Source organism: Anopheles maculipalpis, chromosome 2RL (assembly GCF_943734695.1).
Source record: "Anopheles maculipalpis chromosome 2RL, idAnoMacuDA_375_x, whole genome shotgun sequence".
NCBI lineage: Eukaryota > Metazoa > Arthropoda > Insecta > Diptera > Culicidae > Anopheles > Anopheles maculipalpis.
Window position 1 is genome coordinate 70,226,785 of NC_064871.1, and position 23,208 is coordinate 70,249,992.

At 43.6% G+C, this 23,208-nt stretch overlaps 1 protein-coding gene and 2 non-coding genes across 3 annotated transcripts in view; 2 read left to right on the forward strand and 1 right to left on the reverse strand.

Moving 5' to 3' along the window:
- The window catches only part of LOC126567443 (Krueppel-like factor luna), an 85,664-nt gene that overhangs the window by 4,553 nt on the left and 57,903 nt on the right, over window positions 1–23,208 (forward strand). The gene's annotated exons all lie outside the window — the stretch shown is intronic.
- On the forward strand, window positions 8,007–8,200 carry LOC126560132 (U2 spliceosomal RNA). Its single transcript, XR_007607051.1, has one exon. It is a non-coding gene; the product is annotated as a U2 spliceosomal RNA (small nuclear RNA).
- On the reverse strand, window positions 11,158–11,351 carry LOC126560133 (U2 spliceosomal RNA). Its single transcript, XR_007607052.1, has one exon. It is a non-coding gene; the product is annotated as a U2 spliceosomal RNA (small nuclear RNA).

Genomic DNA, 23,208 nt, shown 5'->3' on the forward strand with positions numbered 1-23,208 from the left:
TTTATCTCGTCTGAAGAGAGCCACACCTGTCACTACTCAAAAATTTGAAGAAAGTGCTTTAACAAGCTTCTCCAACTTCTTAAACTATTTGTTTGAGTTTTTCAGTTGTGTTGAGCTTAGTGGAATTGTAAACTTAACCCACAATCTTCCCGCCAAACCCGTTAAAAATGGTCTTCAAGTAGTCTGATTAATTCTCCGTTGCGATAACTTGCCCTCTTGTAAATGCTGTCGAAGCACGATGAGCGTAAAAACATAATTTACTTTCAATTCAATCGTACAAAACGAACATCACTAGCCGATGGTGTGGTCAGAAAAGCGGACAAGGGAAGCAAAATCCGAAAGTAGCTTTCTGTCACTTCCCCTGTCATTGGCTACTGGCCACCACCACCTACCCACCAACCAAACCCAACCCGTACCACAAGTTGAAGAAGCTCGTCGGATGTGGAATTATCGAAAGGCGTTCGTTTTTGGCCGACTGCTTCTCCAATGTTAAGCTGCGGTGTTCGCGCATCCACTTCAATCACATCTCGGACACCGCGCACCGTCCACACGGTCCCACCAACCGACACCGGCGATGATGATGATGATGCGTTGCGCATCGATTTGCGTTCTCACGTGTAAAGGCCGCCCCGGCGACCTGTGCACAGCGCAGCCGCTCTGCTGATGAGGGTCAATTAGGGCGAAACATCTTCCCTGCGTTTATTGGGCGAACTTTGCCGGAAAGGAAAAACAGACCGGTCCGGACGGTCTCACCCCCCCCCCCCCCCAATTTTTTGTTACCCTCGACACTTTGTACACGCAGCAAAAATGCGTTAAAGTCATTTACGATCGAAACCGCTCGCCCTCCCGCAGAAGCACACCGGCCAGCAAACAAGGTCGTTGCCAAATGATGCGCTCGAACCTTGGCTTGTCCGCGCTTGTCCATCCCCCCGGTAATGTGGACTGGTAAATTACCCTTACCCCCTTGCCACGTCACTGCGCGACCAGATCGAAATGTATTTCTCCCGTAAGTGCGGGTGTACGTGCGATTCGATTCGAAATCCTTGGCTGCACAGCTTCCCATACGTTACGCGGTAAGGTGGCTGCAAACTGTGGTGTACGGTGAAAAGTAAAACCTTCGTACACGGCCGATCGTACGTGGGTATTTAGGAAAGAGCAATGCATATGAGGGGATGAAAAATTGACCCCGAAAGCGAAAGTGACCCGCGCTCAGGGTGTTATGTTTTTGGCTAGCCGTCTGACATTATGCTCTAATGTAGGAAGCAAAAAGAAAAAATATTCAAATAATGTAGCATTAATGTGTAATGTTCGCCGTGATTATTAAAGTGCTTTTACTGCAGATGAAGTTGGACTTTTCTCCAGCATATGTGAAAAAAAATCCAAATAGATCGATCAATTTTTTTGGTTAGATACAATAACCACTGCAACGAAGCAAATTTAACAACCAGAATGTCGTCTTCTATTTATTTCTCTTCATTGGCTCAACAAACTTAAGAGGTTTCTGTCTGCCATTACTGGTTCCCTTGGCTGAGACGACCCCTCGAAAAATTCTCTTTCATTTTGTTGACGGACTACAAGCAGTAGGACGCAGAGCAAGAATAAATAAAATTTAACAACATGAAACGCGACATGTCAGGTTTGAAACGATCATACAGAGCATAAAACTCACGGCATATAAAAAGGAAAGGAACAGAGGAACCTACGTTAAGTAACATTCTAGCTCGGATATAGCTACCCGTAGCGTATCGATTGATTCCTGCGAATCCCGGCGAGTGCTGACAAGACTATCCGATGGTCAAGTATCCCTTGCGACGAATAATCTCCCCGCATTACTGTTCTGTTGTATCAGCGTATCGAGGCCAAGTAAGGCACCACGTCCATCGTAGCCCAGGAAGGTAGACCCTGAGAATCTGCGCTGTATCGATTCCAGTCGTGCCAATGGGCGAGAAGCCTTAGGCCACCACACTACGGATGCGTCATTAGTTAATCATTAATGTCACTCCTGTTTTGAGCAGTCCCAAGAGGTGATTACCCTTAGCGGCATTATATTTAAGCTGATCAAGGAGCACCCCAAGATCCCTGACACAGCTTTTGCGCCCGATGATACAACCGTGTAGTGCGTATTCAAGGATCAGGGAGTTTGCTTTCCTCGCAAAAGTGACGACAACAAACACACTTTTCATCGCATTACTCAAGGCATTTCATGAAGAACTGTTGTATGAATATCAATGTCCCAAACATCTCGGCTACAGGATCATCTAGCTGGATCACTCAGGATGAGTTTCATGTTAATGTTGAACATCGCAACGCAACTCGTTTCAATATTTGAATATTTTTTTATATTTATTTTTATATATACAAACGATAGTTTCATACAACAAAGATGGTGATCTGGTCAGTAGCCAGCCAGAGGTCCTCTCGCGATGGGCTCAGTACTTTGATGAACTACTTAACGACCAGTTCAACGAACAGCTAGAGGCTCCACTAGCAGACGGTCCCGATGTGCCGTCGACACCTGACATCGAGGACACACGACAAGCTATTCGTCGGTTAAAGAACAGTAAAGCACCCTGAACCGACGGAATCGATGCCTTGTGATTGGAATCTCGGCAAGAAGGGAGATATGTTGGACTGCCACATCTTCAGGTTTATTCGGTATTGAATACCGCCTATAAAATATTCTTCCTTAATCCTTCAGGATAAGCTTGTCCCTTTCGTTGAACAGATAGTTGGAAACTATCAAAGAGGATTCCGTAACGGGAAATCTACCACTGACCAGATCTTCACCATGCGGCAAATCTTGGAGAAGATGGCTGAACAGCAGTTGAACACTTACCATCTCTTCATAGATTTCAAGGCCACATATGATAGCATAGCCATGGTAGAACTATACGAGTCCTTGAGCTCTTTTGGAATCCCGGCCAAACTGATCAGGCTTGTTAGAATGACCATGACCAACGTCACATGCCAGGTGAAGGTAGACGGAAAACTCTCAGGATCCTTTGCTACCACCAAAGACCTGCGTCAAGGAGACGGGCTCGCCTGTCTCCTATTCAACTAAGCGCTTAAGAGGGTGATCCGTGACTCGGAGAGGTGAAGACTTCGGGAACCATCTTCTATAAGTCAACCCAGATCCCGGTTTACGCTGATAATATAGACATCATTGGTCTACGGCTCTCCCAGGTAGCAAAGGCCTCGGGTTGTAGATTAACGAGGCAAAGACCAAATTCTGGAACTGATGATGGTGGCATCATCAGCGACCCTACTAAGAAATCCGGAACTACGTGGGGGTGATGTACGGATAGGTGATCGCAAATTTGAAGTCGTCCAAAACTTCACCTATCTCGGGTTGCTGGCGGCCAGCCGATCATTCTACAGCCTGAGGAAACAGCTCACCTCAAAAAACCTGATGCGACGGTCGCAGCTGGGACTGTATCGTACCTTTATAGATCCAGTACTCACATACGCCTCTGAGACTGAGACAGATAAGGCGTAATAGTCCCAGATTGAGATGGGAGGATGGCGTGGAATCATCCCAGCCATCAAGGCTGGGATAAGAGATTGGCGGACGACGGCACGGGACCGTGAGCGGTTCCGGATTCTGATGCGCCAGGCCAAGACCGCAAAGCGGTTGTAGCGCCTGATAAGTAAGTAATTAGTTTGAGCGAAAAATTGTTTGTAAGTTAGTCCAAATAATAGCCAAATAAGCCAAAAATAGCAACAATCAATGGTTAAAACGAACAAAAAGTCCAACAAAGGGGAAGAACGTTCAAACCATTTTGATAGCGCTCTTAGGTTTTGTGCATATTCACTTTTCTTTTTACAAAAAACACATCAAATTTGCCATTTAAATGATTGTTTTAATTACTTTCCAATATTATGTCCCGCAAAGCAAAATAGTTTAACTAATAACAACTCCCAGCATTTAATAAAAATCGTCCATCTGATTACTATTTTCCATTTAGCCGTCGTAAAAGAAACGATCACGAAGCAGAAATACCACTTCAACAGTTTTCCAAACGATCGATCGTAAAAGTTTCTTCATGGACAAACATTTTCGTCCGATGTTCGCTGGACAAGCGTAATCATTAATATACATCCAAGCCGCAGCAGATGAGCTGGATAATTCGTTCCACTTTACCACCGGAGTATCAGCGCCATGAAGTTGCTTCTTTTTGTGCACAGTTTTATGACTCCTTTTTTGGGTTCGGGCTTTGTGGGTGAGTTACCTGTTTCTCTGTTTTAGCCCATCCGGGGCTGTTGTGTACATCATACCGGCAGTTCTTCATCCATTACCGGTTTGCGGCAAAAGATATGTTAATAAGTTGCGCTCTACTGCCTCGGAAAGCATCCCAACACTCAAGAACGCTGCTTCTTATTTATTTCCAATCCGATTTCCGGTTCTGGCGACAGCTTTTACAGTGGCCTAGCTTTCTGCCCGTTAGCACACCGCTATAAATCACCGGTTGATTGGTTTTGCAAATTTGTACGCCAAAGTTGTCAATTGGTTTGCTTAACGATCATAGAAAAAGGTTGTAAAAATTCAATCACGATCGACAAATGTCTTGCCCTTGATTTCATTTAGCTAAAAATTGTAACATCTTCGCCTTGTAAACGTCTACGTCTGGCTAAGCTTTAAAGGAACAAAAATAATGACTTCATTATACCCACAGGTACCCTTCATATGAGCTCTTTCTACAACAAGTGTGTTGTCAAGTGGAGCTATATTGAACCAATTCGAAGCGTCAGAAAAAAGCTCCATCCACCAAATAACAATACATGTCTCCACTAGAAACACACCGTGTCGAGCCATTCATAATGCTCAATCCAGATCCCGACATCATCCAATCAATCATTATTTGCATTGTCGTGCGCAGCACTGTCAGCGCAAGAGCGCAAGGAGGAAAAAAGGCTTTACCCGGTCCCACAGTCGATTTTAAAAGCACAGCTTAGAATCGTCCTCTGGTGAGTAATTCAAATCCGGCTGCTAGGCTTACGGCTCGTATCTTCCCAAAAAAGGGATTCCAATTTGTAGTGCGGTTTCGCCCAAAAGACAATCGTAACCAATCAATCGTACACCCGTGACAGTTCGGGTACGGTAGCCCGTTTTGGGGTCGACCGCTCCCAAGAATTGTCAGCACGGGCACGATCACGTTAATAGTAGACGATAGGATTTGTTGGATAGAGACACTCGAAACCGTCTGCATCAAAGGAGGTTTCAAGTGTTGCAAACATTGTTGACAGGAGCTCTTACCCGGCAAGGAGACAACATTTTGTTCGTACTTTCGCAGTCTCTAAAAAAGATTTAGTTTTATTGCAGGATTTAAGCACTATTAATGAGAGTTTCTAAGTCACTCAATTCGCAAATAAAGGTCCTAAGGAGTCCTTTTAGCTACTCTAGCCATTTGATTTCATTCAAAAGAGGTCTGATAAGAGTCGTCTGAGTCTGAGGAGTCCCTTTAACTACTCTAGTTGTCTGATTTAGTTCAAAAGAGATCTGAAAAGAGCCGTCTGATTTAGTTCAAAGTTCATTACTCGTAGAACATTCCACAAGCAGCCATTATATGAGCTACGACCAACCAACAAACCTTAGAGCATATGACATTAGCTTTAGAACGATAATGAACTTCCAACTAGCCTGATATAGCATACCATGGAACAAAAGCAACACAGCACCACCAGTAGCAGTCCAGGCTTCTCCCTTAAACTCCCATCAAACCGAAAAAGGGCTTTTCCCGTCTCTGGTACCTTCAGTGCTTCGCTGGTTAGCTCGTGCCACCCATGCCCTACATGGAAGGTGAATCGAAAATCAATCAATTTCAAATTCGTTACAATTTTAACGCGCACCCTTTGCTAACGAACATGTTGCTGATTCTAGAGACATAAGGCCAGACCCGACCGGAGGGAAAGTCTCTCCGTGTGTGTGTGAATGCTTACATACTACACCGTAAGTCGGCCTGGTCAGAACATTCACGTCAGTGGCAAGGTCTAGAGCCGAATAATCTAGAGCACCCTGTCCATGATCGTGGTCACTTCACGCATCTCTGCCAAGCGCGTTCGGAGCTGGTGCGCTGGAAAGTCTCAGCCATCGTCTAGCCACACACACCGAGAGGCCCTGGGCTTTGGGGCAACCAAATTTGCTCAGACCGGGCGGCGGACGCGCGTAATTGCTGTATGGTGCGGGTGTGCGTGCGCTCAAGCCGTCTGCGTAATGGCCTTTTCCCACGCCATTCGCCAACCTCCTCCCAAGACCCCAAGAATTAAAAGGCCTGCCAAGTCAAGTACGCCTATCGGCGATGCGTACGCACCCGATTTCTAGTGACCTTCGATTTTTCAATTATTCATGTGCTAGGCGGAGATGAAGTGTGCCCGCACCTTCGCTTCTTGAGCAGAAACCGTCAGTGAACGATGGTTAAGGTCAGGCTTTCGAGACGAACTGTGGCCCCCTCCCCCATTAACAAGCAGGAAGTGTGGAACGATTCTTGGGCCGGATCTCGAGACATTGAAGCATCCGTTGTTCGTAAACCGTTTGTGCTGTGCGAAGAAGGAACCATATTATCCCTTCCACGTTGAGCGATAGCAATCGTAGAGCGTTCCCCACCGCACGTATGCATGTGAGATGCGTTACGAAGATGTTTGCTGACGGAACGTACAGACCTCCAGCGGTACATTCACTTCTGCTTGAGAATGAACTAATCGAAGCGATGCAAGTGAAAGGTACTCACTGATACGAACGCCTCCCATAGTCAACCCCTGGCCCGGTAGATCGCCTTTACTCGTCTCAAATGCACTACGAACCGTTGGGCGACTATGAGCAAGATTTATGAGTTTCCCGTCCACGCCGGTACGGACCCGTCGAAATTGAAACTTGCACTCACCTTCAAACCCACTCGGTGGTGATTAATTTGCTCATCGGCTTGAAAAAGGGAATAATATGTTGCACAGATGCCTGCAAACCTATCGGCGGTTTGCTGCTACCACCAACCATCCTGCTGCGAACGGTAAAGCTTAGTTCTGGGCCCCGAGAACGGCCTTGATGAGGAGGCTTGACACTGTCGCTCGCTGCGGTGTCCCTCGAGACGGATGTTCTTCATTTGAAAATTAAAACACTCAACGCAACGCTTCACCTGCGCGAGTCCTCGCGTTAATGCTACGCTTTGTTTAAGCGCGATCGAACCGGATTTCATTTAAATCCACCCTGACGTTAGAAAGGTTGAAGTTGAGGGTAATAAATTGCAGCCTCACTGTGGGAATGGAGAGATGGTCATTTGAAAAGGTTCCTTCTAGTTGTTAAACTGAAGTTCGCAGTCACAACAGCTTGTTAAATTGTAACAAATATTTGTCTTTTTTTTTTTTTAATTACAAAATTATCGGCAAATCTGCTTCAACTGGTATAATATAAACAATAAATTTTTTGTGTCTTCTTTTCCTACAACTACTACTACTTTTTCTTCTTTCTTGCCTTAACGACCTGCGAGGTATTGCCGGCCATCAAATGGCCTGCGAGACCAATTGATACTACGTAGTTGTATAGTTGAAAACGTCCATGGAGAAACGGATATTTATGTACAACGACGTAATGACCAGAAGTTATGTGCGTTGCAGAAACAAAAGGAAGTTAACATTTGTTTAAGTCCATATTAAGTACTTTGCCACACAGCATAAATAGAAATGCAAACTTAAAACTGCAAACAAAAATAATTCCATCTTTCATAATGTTCTCTCTCATTGTTTCTCACCATGCTACGCTCAGAACGTACCTCACCGTGAGCATATGCGAATGCGTGAGTAGCATCGCCCGGCAGCTCATCAACCGTTTTCCGTTTGTATGAGGAGGAAAAACCCAACGCCAGCGATGGAGCGAGAGTGAGAGAGAAAGAAAGTAAGCGAAACAAAAACGCAAGCATAACGCATGTTTTATGCTTTCGCTTTTGTTCCGTCGTTGTACATCGCTACAGCAGCATGGATGCGTAGAGTGCGGTCGGCAAGAATGTGGTCGTTCAGGTATCGCTTCTCGGCCTAAAGGCTAAGATCAAAGTGTAGTATCTGTTCTTATCAGCTTAACATCTGATAGTTCTCCCATAGGGAGACAACAAATGTTAAACTGATTTTTGGAAAGAGGCGGATTGTACGGGGCTTGCTCCACATCCGCCACGGGTTGGCCCGGTATTGCAGTACCGCCGGGATCGGCCCACGTAATTGTGATATAACAGTTTAAAAACCATAGATGGTCCACCAGAGAAATACATTTGTTATAGAATTAACTACTACCAATTAAGAAATTGATAAATAATAAATAAGATTCTTGCTGTTTGTTGTTAGAAGTCAAGGAAAGAATACCCAATGCAACCCACGATGCATGCATCGTGGGTTTGCATGAATGAAATCATGCATCGTTCATGCAAAAAATCTTAACATTTGCCCGGGATTGAAAAAAGGCTTCGTAAGGAATGTGTGAAAGTGAAGACACTTCAACATTTTACATTTTAACAATACTAGAAATGTAGTTCTTTACCTACGTGTTATCAACTAACACTAGTTTAAAAGTCTTATTTCACTAACGAAATTTAAAAAAACCTGATGAATAAATTATTTTTCTTTCAAAAGGATGACAAAGTTCAATAATTTAAAGAAATGATCCAAGAAATGACATAAATTTACATTTAAGCGGTAGGGGAATTTCGAAAATGGCGGATTTGGACGATCCTCGGAGAACTACCCTAATCAGAATGGTAGTTGAGGGTGTCACATTTAATCACATTAAAGTTATTGTCATTGAGGGCCGTTCACGTACTGTTTAACTCGTCGTTAACCGATCATACTTATCGTCGCGTAGTCCGTTATTTCGTTCCTTTTTTGAGATAAAAAATCACTTAAAAGACAATACGGCGGTAAGCCGTCATACTAATATATAAAAATAAATATCGCGAAGAATATTTCGTGAGTTTGGTTCATTAATTTATTCATTTATTTACTAAATTATTTTATTTGGTTTGTTATTTATTTATTTACAATTTATTATGACATTATAATATCGTATTGTCAACATCGCTTGTGATGACTAAATTTTATAAACATAATGATAAGGAATGATTTTGGCGGCCCGGGGGTATAGGCGACAACGGCGCCGGTCTTCAAACGGCAGGACCAGGGTTCAAATCTCATCCGGACCGTCCTCCCGTAGTGAGGACTGACTAACCAACTACGTGGTATTGGGAAGAGGGAAGTCATTCGATTGCCGGCATGTGACCTTAGAGGTCGTTAAGCCAAGAAGAAGAAGAAGATAAGGCATTTCCTCCTTATTCTTAGTTTCATCGGTTAATTCTTGTTTTTTTGATACTTAAAAACACAGACATTCAGGAATATACAGAGCTTATCAGACCATAGATCAAATGTCTCAATGTTTAAAACAATTAGCAATTTTGAGAAAACGAGCAATCCAAACAATTTATGTTTTATTATTGTTGGATATAAAATCGCACATTGTTTAAAACATGGAGACTCTTGCTAATTGACCTGAAAAACACAACTAATGTAAATGGAGATCAAAACTGCTCAGCAATATAGTTAATGTTTTAATTAAAATTATAATATTGCAGTTTGGAGCGGTTGCATGGCAATGGCGGTAGCGTCGCCAGTCCTCACACGACAGTATATTGATTTTTGTTCGGAACGTCTCCCCGTCAGCAGGACTGACTATCCAACTATAGTATACGATAGTTGAATAAATTTGCAAATTTATCCAACAAATGATTTGCAATACAAAGATGTAGTATAAACAGCAATTTAAACAATTGTTTGTTTAAAGTGTAAGATGGAAACAGAGTTCTACAATGCCATCAATAAAGTATAACATTTAGCCACCAAACACCTGACCAAAATCGTTGACGACGTTAATGTAAATAGAAACGAAACTGTATGACTTGAGTTCACATCCCATCCGGACCGTCCTTCCATAGTAAGAACTATCCAATTATGTGGCATCAAAATTTCGTGTAAGCCTTTTAATGGTGGGCATGTCCTAGCAGGACATTTAGCCAAAAAGAAGAAAAGAAGCAGCTTCAACTTTTCTTATTGATTTAATTTTTCACTACAGGTCTAGTTTACAAGACTGCATAGCTTTCTCAGGTCTTTATGGCGTTTTTAATTTTTATTTGTGAAGAGCGGGATATTCAAAGTCAGTTTCGAGAAATAAAGTCTAATAGTTCATGTTAAAATACTATTAAATATTTCGCAAAGTCAATTTAACCAATTTAACAGCCAGTCAAAATCGTCAAATTAACCTTCGGATCGTGAACCAACTCCGTCCAGATACCTAATTGACTTGACCCAAGCTATGCTTACAATCTGGTAAAACAAACCTGATTTAATTCCACCTAACAACCAAAATAAGGTACTAATGAGTGAAGCGCCGGTATAGCAAAACAAATAAAAACCAAAAACGGAACAATGCAATGTGTCCAGCACCCAAAGACATTCGCTAGTTCTTCCAAAACGCGTAACGTGTCGGCTACCGATGGGAGTGTTAAAGATGGGAAACGGGATGTGAACAAGAACAAATTAATCACTTCGGGGCAAATTGGTTCGGTTTTCCGCGAGCTCGTTGCAATTCGTTCGTTAATTAAGTGCTTCTGTAAGCGGCTGAGCATTTACGCTACCGTTGGAAAAGCATGTTTCCATCTCGCGAACAACGTTGCGGTCTGCGAAACGAGGAAATTCGGCCTCGTCTATCTCAACACGCGCCTAATTGACTCGATCGCCATTTCTTCACCTTGCTAAATAAACTATCAGGAAATGGAGGAACCCAGCCGCAGCGGTTAATGTTTTCTATTCCGTGGGAGAAACATTTGTTTGGTGGATTTATGCGAGAGTGAGTTGGTTGGTTGAATGCTTTCGCTTATTTATTTACTTTTTTGATTAGGTTTTAAGGTGTGACAGTTTTAAGGCGATTGTTGAAAGTCAACTGACAGAGTTTTCAAAACATGTATTCTAAGCTTACAATTGACACGTAATAAAACGAAAACTTTCCCGGCCTCTTGAGAATCTCTCCAATACAATTGAAGATTAGAAAAATCACGCACGTGCTTTTCCTTCATCGTAGGGCAATCTTCATGAAGTATGTTTGGCTTCAGGATTTCTGTTACTTGTTTTATTACAATTACGTGGGCCGATCCCGGCGGTACTGCAATACCGGGCCAACCCGTGGCGGATGTGGAGCAAGCCCCGTACAATCCGCCTCTTTCCAAAAATCAGTTTAACATTTGTTGTCTCCCTATGGGAGAACTATCAGATGTTAAGCTGATAAGAACAGATACTACACTTTGATCTTAGCCTTTAGGCCGAGAAGCGATACCTGAACGACCACATTCTTGCCGACCGCACTCTACGCATCCATGCTGCTGTAGCGATGTACAACGACGGAACAAAAGCGAAAGCATAAAACATGCGTTATGCTTGCGTTTTTGTATCGCTTACTCTCTCTCACTCTCGCTCCATCGCTGGCGTTGGGTTTTTCCTCCTCATACAAACGGAAAACGGTTGATGAGCTGCCGAGCGATGCTACTCACGCATCCGCATATGCTCACGGTGAGGTACGTTCTGAGCGTAGCATGATGAGAAACAATGAGAGAGAACACTATGGTTTCTCCCTCTGGATATTGTAGGGCTTTTTAGTTTTATTTATAGAGGCTTGGATTCTCTAATACTGCATTCGCTTTTTTAAGGTCAAACTGAAATTTTAAGATGATTTTCGAATCGTAATAACTATACTGCTTTATTATTATGTTAATTTGTTGTTAATTTTATGCCATTCACACAATTAACGACAGCAACTCTAACTCATCTAAAAACACTTCATAAGCAACGATGAAATTTAAAATGATTCTAACAAACAAATCAAATTCAAATCTCTCCTATATTCATTGACATTTTTACTTTCACACCAGGAGGTGCCGAAACAAGAAAGATAAAACGAAAATCACGCATATTTAATTCTATAAGGCACCTCCTGGTCACCCATGTCCATGTGGTCATCCCATAGGAGTTAGAAGATGCCATTTAAAGCACACAAAAATCGTTGGACTGCAACGCTCGGCGCGCGAATGCAGAAAAATTAACAGAATGTGCAAAATTCGACACACGTCATCTCGCGTGAGACCTGATTGAGTGCTAGCGCCCCTTCTCCGCCCGGGAAGCGAACATAAAGTTCTACTAAATCAGGTTTTCAAACCTGCTCGTCCTCGGCAACAGTCAAGAAGATGTTCCCCGCACCAAAGATTGAATTCTTCTGCCCAAGGCTACACGGACTAGTGTCAAGAGTCAAACAGTTGACCTCGGCGTCTTTTTGCACAGCTGTGTTGCCAGTGTTCGTCCGGCCGAGAGGACATCCAAAAACGCAATTTTGCCCCTAGCAGAGATACCACCTAAAAACCCGGGCACATTCTTCGTACCACCCACCCACCCCTCTTTAGCAGGGAAGCGAGCCGAAAATGTGTAAAGAAGAGCATCCGACAGCCATCACCGGCTCACATCAACCCGAAAAACGGTAAGATGGAGGTCGTTTGTGGCAGTGATTTGGCGGTGTTGGATTTACTGTTCGATCGTGTGCTACCTTCCCTTTCCATTGTTTATCCGGCCGGTAGATTTGGCTTGATTTTTTTTTTTTATTTGTTTAATTTATTGCCAAAACCCATAAACCGGCTTCGCTAATGAGTGAGCCATGCGAATGCGACTCTCTAAGCGCACGTTCGTCCTCAACATCATCCACCCGCTGGGGATGATGGGCCATGAATGCGCCCTGAAATGTCTAGAAAGTGGGCTTCTGGGTGGAACGAACCCGCGCCTCTCAACATGGATCTTCTCGCGCTGACGATCGGGAAATAATCGTACGCAAGCGCTCCAAAAACGTAAAACAGAAAAAAAAGCCAAACACACACAAGCACATCCGACGACACGCATTACCGCCGGCATTAAACTCCAGACCCCTCCCTCCATCGCTGCGCTTATCTGCGGAGGGAAAAACCCAAGTGAAACTTCTAATCAGGTTTGGTCCAACGCACCATTATCCTACGACTGATCGTGGCTATAGTTTCGCAAAGCAGTGTGGTAGCAACATTATTCTTCAGCCGTCACTAATTTATGTGTCGCAATTTGGAGCTTCGACCTTCGCGAATCCCTCACTTTTTTTTACGCCATTCCACCAATTATCATCGATGACAGCTGGTGAACCTGGTTCGTAATCGTACCCTGCGTTTGGGAGTTCCATGGATTTTTTTATGAGGAGGATTCGAAATGGAGATGAGTTTTGACCTGACGGCAAGCTGTACAATTCATGCTAACCGAGCGTTTGATTAAGCGCTGTTTTCTAGCTTTCGTGTCATGTTTCCTTCCTTTTATCTGATAACAAGAAGCGACATTTGAAAAGAGCTTTCAAAATCTAATGCGATACTTATAACGTTGATTTAACGTCTTTCAATCAATTCGAAGGGTAAAACAAATAAACTAGGTATATTACAAGACTTTCAACCTCAAAGTATCAGTTTCATTTCTGTTGGGTTTAATAGAATAACATTTTAAATTTGATTTTCTCATTTCAAAAATGATTGTGTGAATTTTGATTCACTAAAAGCGATGTATATTACACCCAAAAACATAGTGCATTTTGCTTTCACGTAAAGAATGTTTCTATTAAATCCAGATTGAGTTGTCAGAGCACCAACGCTAGGGACGATAAATCTCCAACCCTTACGCTGGTAGAGCTTATCATTATACCCTTCATCTCTAACCCTTTGAAATATACGAAGACCAAAGTAATTATGATCGTTTGCCTTACGTACGCGTCTCAAAACATAAATAAGTAGTGTAACTCAACAAGATATTCACAGTACAAGCTTGGTCTTGCTGTCTACCACGGCTACTGGAATGCTGTTATCGATTCTGACATTCGAGACGAACTAGATGACGTTTCGAATAATTTTGACAAGCGTCATCATCTGTCAGTTCAACCACCTCTACGTAAACGTATCATCATTGGTAGAGATACTGTCTCGTGAATATGCTACCCAACGTTTTCCTGACTGGTTTGTTGGGCCAACATGTCACCCGATCCCATCAGGTCCCAGTTATGCAAAAGTCTACCACAGGTGCGTGTGCTTCCAACAGTCGGCGAAACAGCTTCCCAAGTGAGCAACTCGAGCTTTGGTTTCATCTTCACTCCGAGTGCCAATCAATCGAAAGTCATCTCCACTCACATACTGGACCTATCAAACCGATGCTACTTCTACGTTCGAATGCGAGTGATAAATTATTCAACAGACTCCATCAAATGAGCTTTTCAGCAGCGAACAGTTAAAGCAGCTAGCCGATACATGCATCCGTCAGGTTTTGCTGCGTTCGGTAATCCCATTGTCGTTAAGTGGGAAGTGATCATTTTAATTCAATTTAAAGCCAATAATACCTCACCGTCGGTGGTGAAGAAGCAACCCAGTTTTCTGCTGCTACGGTGTCGGTGTCCACCGTTTCGAATGTTTATGAGCATTTAGGAGTCATTTTTCATCACATTTTTTGCCATTATGCCATATGCTTGAGTTTATACGTACTTCGTCATTAAACAGAGGTGTTAATTATACGTTAAAATATGAGGGACACACTTTTGCCGGCATCTGGCAACGGGTTGAACATCATTCTGAATGGAACTTGCAACGGTCAGACATTTTCTTCCTGACCCATTTATTTAATTTAATAAAATTCTTCAGATTCAGACCTACTACAAATTTCCACGGTAGGAAAAACCAAAAGAATAATTAAAAATTTATATCATTACGCTTTACATCAGGAATATAAATAGGTTCGTGCGGATTTCTTTCGTAATTGAAAGCTTTATTATGAATAGTGGATAACTCTTTCAATTTCCAAAATATTTTATATCCTCGATTATTATTTTTACGCATCTTTTTAGCAAATTACGGATTCCTTCGAGAAAAAAGAGGGTTTTTTTTGGACGCTACGCATTCATTGATCCATGTTTTCACTTCTCCAAAATTGGAGAATTGCTGCTCTGCTAGGCCATGTTGCATCGATCGGAAAAGATGATAATCAGAAGGCCGGTGATGTTGTCGAGTTTTTATGGAATATTTGGCCTGATGTGTCGATGATCCATTGGCTACGGTTCGCAAGACACTCAATGTCCTATCTTCCGGATCATCCCCATAGTTTTGAAACGTTGGCAAATGACTGGCTGAGTTAGCTCAGACGGTTTTGCAAGTTCATCTCGCGTTGGCGAATGATCTTTAACGAGCGTTGCCGTGAAGTTCGCTATCTTCATAGTTCAAAGAATATCCGGAGCTATTCTTAGAACTAAAAAAAAATGCCACATTAGAAACGCGCAAACCAATTTTGACAAATTATTTTTGATAGAGCATGGACATCATAAGCTTCCACTACTAAAGGGTGCCCCCGAAAGTAAAAGCACGATTTAAAAATTAGACAAAAAATAAAACCTTTTCGAGGAACTGAATGCTTATTTGATAAACAGTGTTTGTGGTGTGTTCTGGACTATTTCCCAAAAAATTACTTAAAAATGAAATCAATTGCATGCTAATGATCGCACTTTTGTTCTGACGCCTCCCATCAGGCTCAGCACAGACTTGTCCCGAACGATTTTCAACACTTTCTTCCAGTCTTTTTGAAAGTCTGTCGATTCACGCAGTTTTAAGATGATTTCCCAAGTGCGCCTTTGTTAGCGCCCAAAATAACTCAATTGGTCTGTGGCTTCAAGGCAGCTCTGGGGATTCATTTCTTTCGGCACGTACCGAAGCCTCGTGTTCTTCATACCATGCGATCGTGTCTTTGGCATAGTGAACAGGGATCAAATCCGGCCAAAATAACACTGGACCAGCATGTTTTCGTATCATGGGCAGCAAACGTTGATTCAAACACTCCCGGGATGTAGGTATCTCATCGTCTCCGTTGTCAAAAACATCGCCTTTTTGTCCGAATTTTTCGAGAAATATAGATCTGTCGGCTTTTTCGACATCGTGGCTTTCAGAGCACGGTGTAGTATTGACTACCCGGGAGAGTTTTGTAGTCAAAATTTACGTGCGACTCATCGTCTATCACGATGCATGAGGATTGGCGACACAGTAGCTTGTTGTTCAGCTTCCGTGCTTTTTTATACGTGGCACGTTGGATATTACTTTTTGATGTACCCAGTTTTTTAGCCACATCTCGCGAACGGAACTTTCCTTTCATTGCTTGCACGCTTTTACTATTTCCCGTTTCAACTGTTGATCTACAGGATTTCGGACACTTTTTGGCGCATCCTCGAAGCTGGACTCCTCCCGAAACTTTTGGATGGCGGTTCGTAAAAGGCTCCGATATTCACACCATCTGATTTCGATTATTGATTTAGCGATATGTTAGGAGTCAAGCACCATTTGTGCACAATGCTTTTGCGCTTTTCGACGGAAATGCCTCACATTTTAACATACGCTATTATTAAAACAATAGTTTCGTTGCACTAGCAAGTAGCTTTGAATGTAAATAATAATTCAATATATCAAAAATTAGCTGTTTCACGTCATCCGTTTATTAGAAACGTCATTTAGAAATCGTGTTTATACTTTCGGGGGCACCCATTGTACGATGACGTTCGGTATTCGATTGCAGTAGTAATGAGGAATATTCATGCAGTAGTAATGAAGGAGTACTCCCCGCCAAAAACACGGTAAAATTCGGTGCAAATGTTGCTATTTTAGAAGTCCATGGAAAATACTTTTTTGACAGCTCTTCAGGGAATGACAGCTGGGGCAAAAGAAAGCCAAAAGATGACACTCCCAAATGACAGTGTGGCAAGATTGCCCAAAGCAAATAAACAATGTTTGTACTGAAACCGCACGAACTTATTTAAAGTCCTGATAATTGCCCTTTACTACAAACACTTGCTACCGAGTATTTATGGCTCATTGTTCTTAACTGGTTTCGTAGAGCTTGTCTCTCGCATAACTTTGAAGGTTCAAAACATTAAGGAATAATATTTGAGATACATACTTTGTTGCATGAAACAATAAGCTCATCATCTGCCGTGCATTGTCACAACGCTAAGCTTTTTTAGATTTCACCATTTGCATTTAAAGATATCTTCATCAGGTAGGCCCAAACCCATGCGCAAAACTAGATAAAACATCACGATGAATTGCACCCAATCGAGCATCCTCCCAGAAGAAAAACGATCCTAGGATTACAGTATGAATAATTTCTCAGTTAGCTGCTAAAAACCATCCGGCTTATGAAAGTTTTAAATTTCATCCCGATAGCGCCATTTATCGTGGTGGCAGCCGCGCTAGCTAGAAGCTTTCGCTGGGCTACATCAATACCGCTGGTTTGGGAATTCCTTGATTATCGTATACATTTGCAAATGAATATGCAAAGAAAGGAACAGAAAAAAAGCATCCCGTTCTCGTGCTGTCGTGTCAAAGAGCCCTCCGCAAAAGGCAGTCCGCGATTAACCGTAAATCTTCGGTGTCACTATCGGATGACCGATTCGCCATGCGTGCGAGGGGCGCCATTTTGCAGGCAAGGTCTTTCGCAGCCTTACGAAAGACCTTGACAACCGATCGGACGTTGGATTTTTTTTTTTTGTAGAGCTTTAAGACATTCATTTCGAAAACAGATAGGCCGGAATCCGTTCTTCTTCCACTACGGGGTGTGTCAGCAGATAGTGCGGGAGCACCGAACGGGCGTCCATAATAATGTCATCGAGTCGCTCAATTGGGAGCACGTCCCTGGCGCAGAAAAGGCAGATGCAAACTAAAAACCAAAAAAATAACGATTCGCATCGACGAAATACGACACATCCGCACCTTTGAGGTCGTGACTGTTCAGTGGGATCGGTGTGGGATTGGTCGCTTGATCTGCTATCGAAAGCGGAACCATAAACACACACGCAGAGCCAATCCGAATCCCGTCATTTTGGAACCACCGGTCCGTTTTCGCAGTGCATAAATTATTTGAGATTGTGAGCCACAGCCACATATGAGCTCAAGAACGCAGTTTCCTAAACCTGGTGCTGTGAATGAAATCCATGCCTGGCGTGCAGGTAAGCTCTAATTTCACGACCTTTTCCTTTTTGGTTGATCGAACCCGTACGTTGCTTCTAACACTATTTTCCATATCGCACACACAACATATAGCTGCCGTTCCAGATAGTAAAACAAGACAGCGGTTTACTCTCGATACGGTTCTACTGGAATGATCCGAAATGTGTACCACCATCGATATCTTGGGATAAAGTATCGTAACACGTCGGTGATACCATTTTACTAAACAAAGCTACAACCACAAAACACGCTCACGCTAAGATTGCACCGTCCAGTTCAGCACTAACCTATCGCAAGGTCAGCTCAGATATAAAAATGCTAAAAGTCAACCGAAGGCAAAGACACGATAAACGCGATTTACACTTGACCGTGCCGTGACACTCCCGTACTCCGTAGTGTAAGACCGCGTACGGGTAAGGCCGCTCCAAATGCAAATACTACCACCAAGCACCTTTTGCCGCGTCCCGGACCAATCCCTACACTCCCAATCTCCGAATGTCAAGTGATTTGTTTGACATTCTACATCTATCTCCGAGGGATAAGCAAAAAATAAACCTTTTGACCATACGTAAACTTGTTCGACGCGGGTCGCTGATGGTAAATCGCGACTCTGTTAAGGGCTTCAACACCTTGGCGCTAGACTACCTACCTCCCGGGCCCAGCTCGGGGTACGCTTATCTGCCTCGGGAGCCATTCTAATCTTCGTCCGCCGCCGTATCGTATCGGAAAACTTGCGAGGGAAGAATAGGAGGGGTTGTAATTAAAATCAATCGATTACCGGCATTGTAGTTCGGGGACTTTCTTGCCCTTCCCCCTCCAACGCCTGTTCCATACACTACGGGTACGGACTATCAACAAGGTGGATTGGCAAGGTGAGCTCCCACCAGGTTACGCTATTAATTATCATAAACTATCGCACGACGTCTACAGAAAAACGAGCACGGCAAAGCCTGCTGGCGTGTTTTATGTCCCTCCTGGTGCTGCTTTTATTACCCGTTCTTATTAACTCGTTGCAGCACTTTGTAGGACTTTCTGGCGAATCGCTCCCTAGAATTCCTGTCGATCCTCTGAACACTATGCCTGCGGGCAAGTGTTTAATTCTGAAGCAAACCAGAGATTGAAACAGGAGCAGGTGACTCCCATTCTACAGTCTCATTTCCTACCAGATACAGCTATCTTCCTAGTCCCCGCCATGTCTCTGGGCGCCTACTGTTGCCGTACCGAACGCAACACCCCAGTGTCTGCAAATCTCCAACCCTCGCTCCTGCCACCACACGGCCACAACAGCACCGCTCGCAAACCCGATCGCTCGATACGGGGTCGGCCGGGCCAGCACACCATAAAGAACAAGATTAATGGTCCGCTGAATGGTCCCGGAGATTTATAGCAGCGACAAGTGAAACCAGCTGTCAAACACATACGGCGATCGCAATCGCCACACGCCTGTACAGTTCCTGATCTTGATCGGTTTTTCGCCTTCACCTCGCCCCATGGCTTGGCTAATTCCGACGACTACATTTTGGGAGGAGAGTCACCGCGCGTTAGTCGCGCTCGCCAAGCGCTCACGGTTGCCGGCTTCTGGACCGCTCGTGTACAGTGTACGTCGGGCGCACGGGACGATCCAAATGGTACTCGACCTGATGCAAGTGTGTACCATGCAAGCTCTCACTTACACCAGCGTACGTGCCACTCCCCCACCCCCCTCGAAGCGTTACCAGCAGATTACGAGCAACCGATACCGGGCATCTCTTAGATCTTTGTGCGAGTTCTGCGGTGGCAGAATTAATGTCAACTCCCAAGGTTAGACCGCGACGGCCAATCCGAATCGGATCAGTCTCGGTTTCGAAAGATCTCGATCATAATGCTTTGGTTTTCGCCAGCGTTTTGAAGTTAAGAAATAATGAACTATCCTGTCTTACATCACGAAGCCAATCAGGTTCGATCGGATCCCGGTACCAGCTGGGTGAGGTTGGTTAGGAAGACATTAAAAAACGATAAATCAAAGTTCATCAATTTGCTTCGCGCTTCCGTGATGACTCTTCTGGTGTATATGCTTAATAGTGACTTGTGTATATACTATTTTGAGTTTTTATTTCAACAATTTGGTCGCCATTACTGTATCAAACTATTCTTGTTCTCAAAAAAATCGTTCAAATGAATTTAAAAGCAAACATCCCAACAAAGTATCGGCACGTTTTTACTTCCTAGACCACAAACTCTAACCCGCTCTTACTACAATTCCAGTTTTGCTTAGCTTTCCTGCTAGAATTACCCGTTCTAATAAGAACGGGGCATGTAAAAGACCAAATGTATGCTGGTCGACGAACGCCACCTAGAACCATATCGACCTGTCAGTCACTGCTGGGGCCTTTGCATTCAATGTCGTGGCCTTCCCGCTAACTATGCTCGGTGTGCGCCCGCATCTTGCGCCGCCAGTCTCGTTCAGCTATAATTGGTCCCCGGGTGGTTGCATTACTCACCCCGGAAAGGATATCACATCGGGATCGTTCGAAACCGGCCAGTGCATTATCGTTTATGACAGGTGTACGCCACCTGACCCTCGCCAATTTCGCCACCAATTCTACCCCACTGGCAGTACAGCACAAAAGGGAAAAGTATGTATGTTGCCTCGCCGTGATTAACCGTTTGCCGTGTATGATGGATTGGGTCGCTTTAAAGCACACCTGCAGCAAGCGAAGGAGAGAAAGAAGGAACACTTTAAGGTAGTAAAATCAACTAGCTCTGGATCTCGGGATCTTTTCTCCTCATGCTGTAACGGTGTGCCTTCGGGCAATAAAGCAGCACCAAACTTCAAACTGCTCAAAGCAGTGCATCGACCAGATCACACGGCACTGGGTGAAGGGGCATAATTTACAGCAATGACAGAGGTGCCTCATTAGGGTGCAGGCTCCATTTCGATTCTTCTACCTTTACCTACCCATTGCCCGGCGGGGCAGTTCGGTGTAAATGCATATGGAAATGACCGCCCAAGTTGCACCCGGTACACTACCCGGGGCGCACACATCGCGAAGGTTTGCACACACAGAGATGCAGCGCAGGCACGGCCACGAGCTTCTCAAAACTCGCTGTTTAAGTAGCGCGTAATTTACAGACAAACAATTTAGCTGCAAACAATGTTCCAGTGGACAGTTAGATGAGGGTCTGTTGCTTCCTGCTTGGATGCTACCAAAGCGTAACTCAACACGCTCTTGACAAGAGCAAATAAAACATGCATTTGAAGTAGAGTATTGATCTTAAAAAAGTTTGCAATCATTTTGCGGCCAAGCTAATGCCAAGCTTATTATGGATCTGATTCGCACAGCAGAGATGTGTAGTTATGTGGAAAAGCTGACAAAAGATTTATTTTAAAAAAAAACGTACTACAAAACTATGAATGTTGAACTTATTAAATTATTTTACTGCTCTACACTTCAAAGCAACAATCAAATTGCAGAGTATAAGCTAACGTCTTGCAAACAAATTAACCTCTAAATGCTCACTGAATCCGTATTTCTTCCTTTCTCAGAAATATCCATGGCATTCTGTGCTTTACTGTGACCTCTCTTCTTTCTTCAGTCGATGGGCGCGGGTCATTCGTGTATGACCAATTCTTAGCCTTGCCAACAGTAGTTTGCTAGCCGTGGCTTGGTGGATCAGTCCAGAGTGTCCCTGTCTGTTTGATCTCCTTGAGATGGCTCATAGATGATATAACAGGTTGGCTGATAAGTCCCCGGTCAAACAAAGAAAAACACATTTTTTTGTAAAAATTCGTTTTTATTATTCAACATAGTTCCCTTCAAGAGCGATACAACGATTATAACGACCTTCCAATTTTGTGATACCTTGTTGGTAGTACTCCTTCGATTTTACCTCAAAATAGGCCTAAGTTTCGGCGACCACCTCTTCATTGCAGCCAATTTTTTTCCCTGCGAGCATCCTTTTGAGGTCTGAGAACAAGAAAAAGTCGCTGGGGGCTAGATCTGGAGAATACGGTGGGTGGGGAAGCAATTCGAAGCCCAATTCATGAATTTTTGCCATCGTTTTCAATGACTTGTGGCACGGTGCGTTGTCTTGGTGGAACAACACTTTTTTCGCGTCTCGTTCTTTTTTCGTTCGTCAAGCAACCAAAAGTTGCTTGACAAAAGACGGTCTGTCTCACAAACTAATTGACATACAGACGTCAAATTTTGACACGAATCATTTGAAGGTTGGTACTATATAAAAATAATATGCATTTAATACTAGCGGCGCCATCTAAGTGTCAGACCGGGGACTTATCAGCCAACCTGTTACACGAAGTATACTGCCAACTCCATCTATTGTTGTACCATCTATTTAAACCAGACCGATGCATCAGCTCTGGAGATGGCACCATCTACCTGCTGTTATACCAATGAGTGGTGGTATCCGATAGCTCCGAGACGATCGCTTGTATGTGAGGGTTTCGGATGAAGTCCTTCTCCAGCGCCTTCAACACACACTATGTCCGGTACAGTGACTTCGTCTGCTGCTTTTGCTATAGCTTCTGCTGAGAGTATTAATTTTTATTTTTTTCGTTTATTTATAGAGGCTTTGAATCTTAGAGACTACTTTCGAATTCGAGACTACATAATGGATTAGTTAAAATTATTGCTTAAATTTCTCTATATAAATGACTGATTTGTGACAATCAAACAAGACGGTTTTGATGAAGTTTGTCGGGTAATATAATTGTCGTGTAATCGGTGTCTAGTTGGCAGGTGGCTCGGTGTGTCGTCTATCCATGACAATCGGTGAGGATGTGCCGTACACTGATGTCAACACCACAGAAGCTGCACAGGAGTGTGTAAGGCGGGTATGACCTATGTGAAGGCGGAAAAGGACTCGTTGGATGTGGCTGGATACGGTATCTTCCCATGAAGAGGTGTTGTGCTTGATAGGCAGGAGTTTTTTGCCGAGGTCTACGTTGTGGCATGTGGAGTTCCAGTGTTGGGAGATAAGGGTGTTGGTGAAGCGGATGGCATCTCGGCGTGAAAGGGTGTTGTATGGTTCGTCAGGATGGTGCCGACCATCGTTGGCAAGTTGGTCGGCTTTCTCGTTTCCGTTGATTTCGGAATAACCCGGAATCCAACAG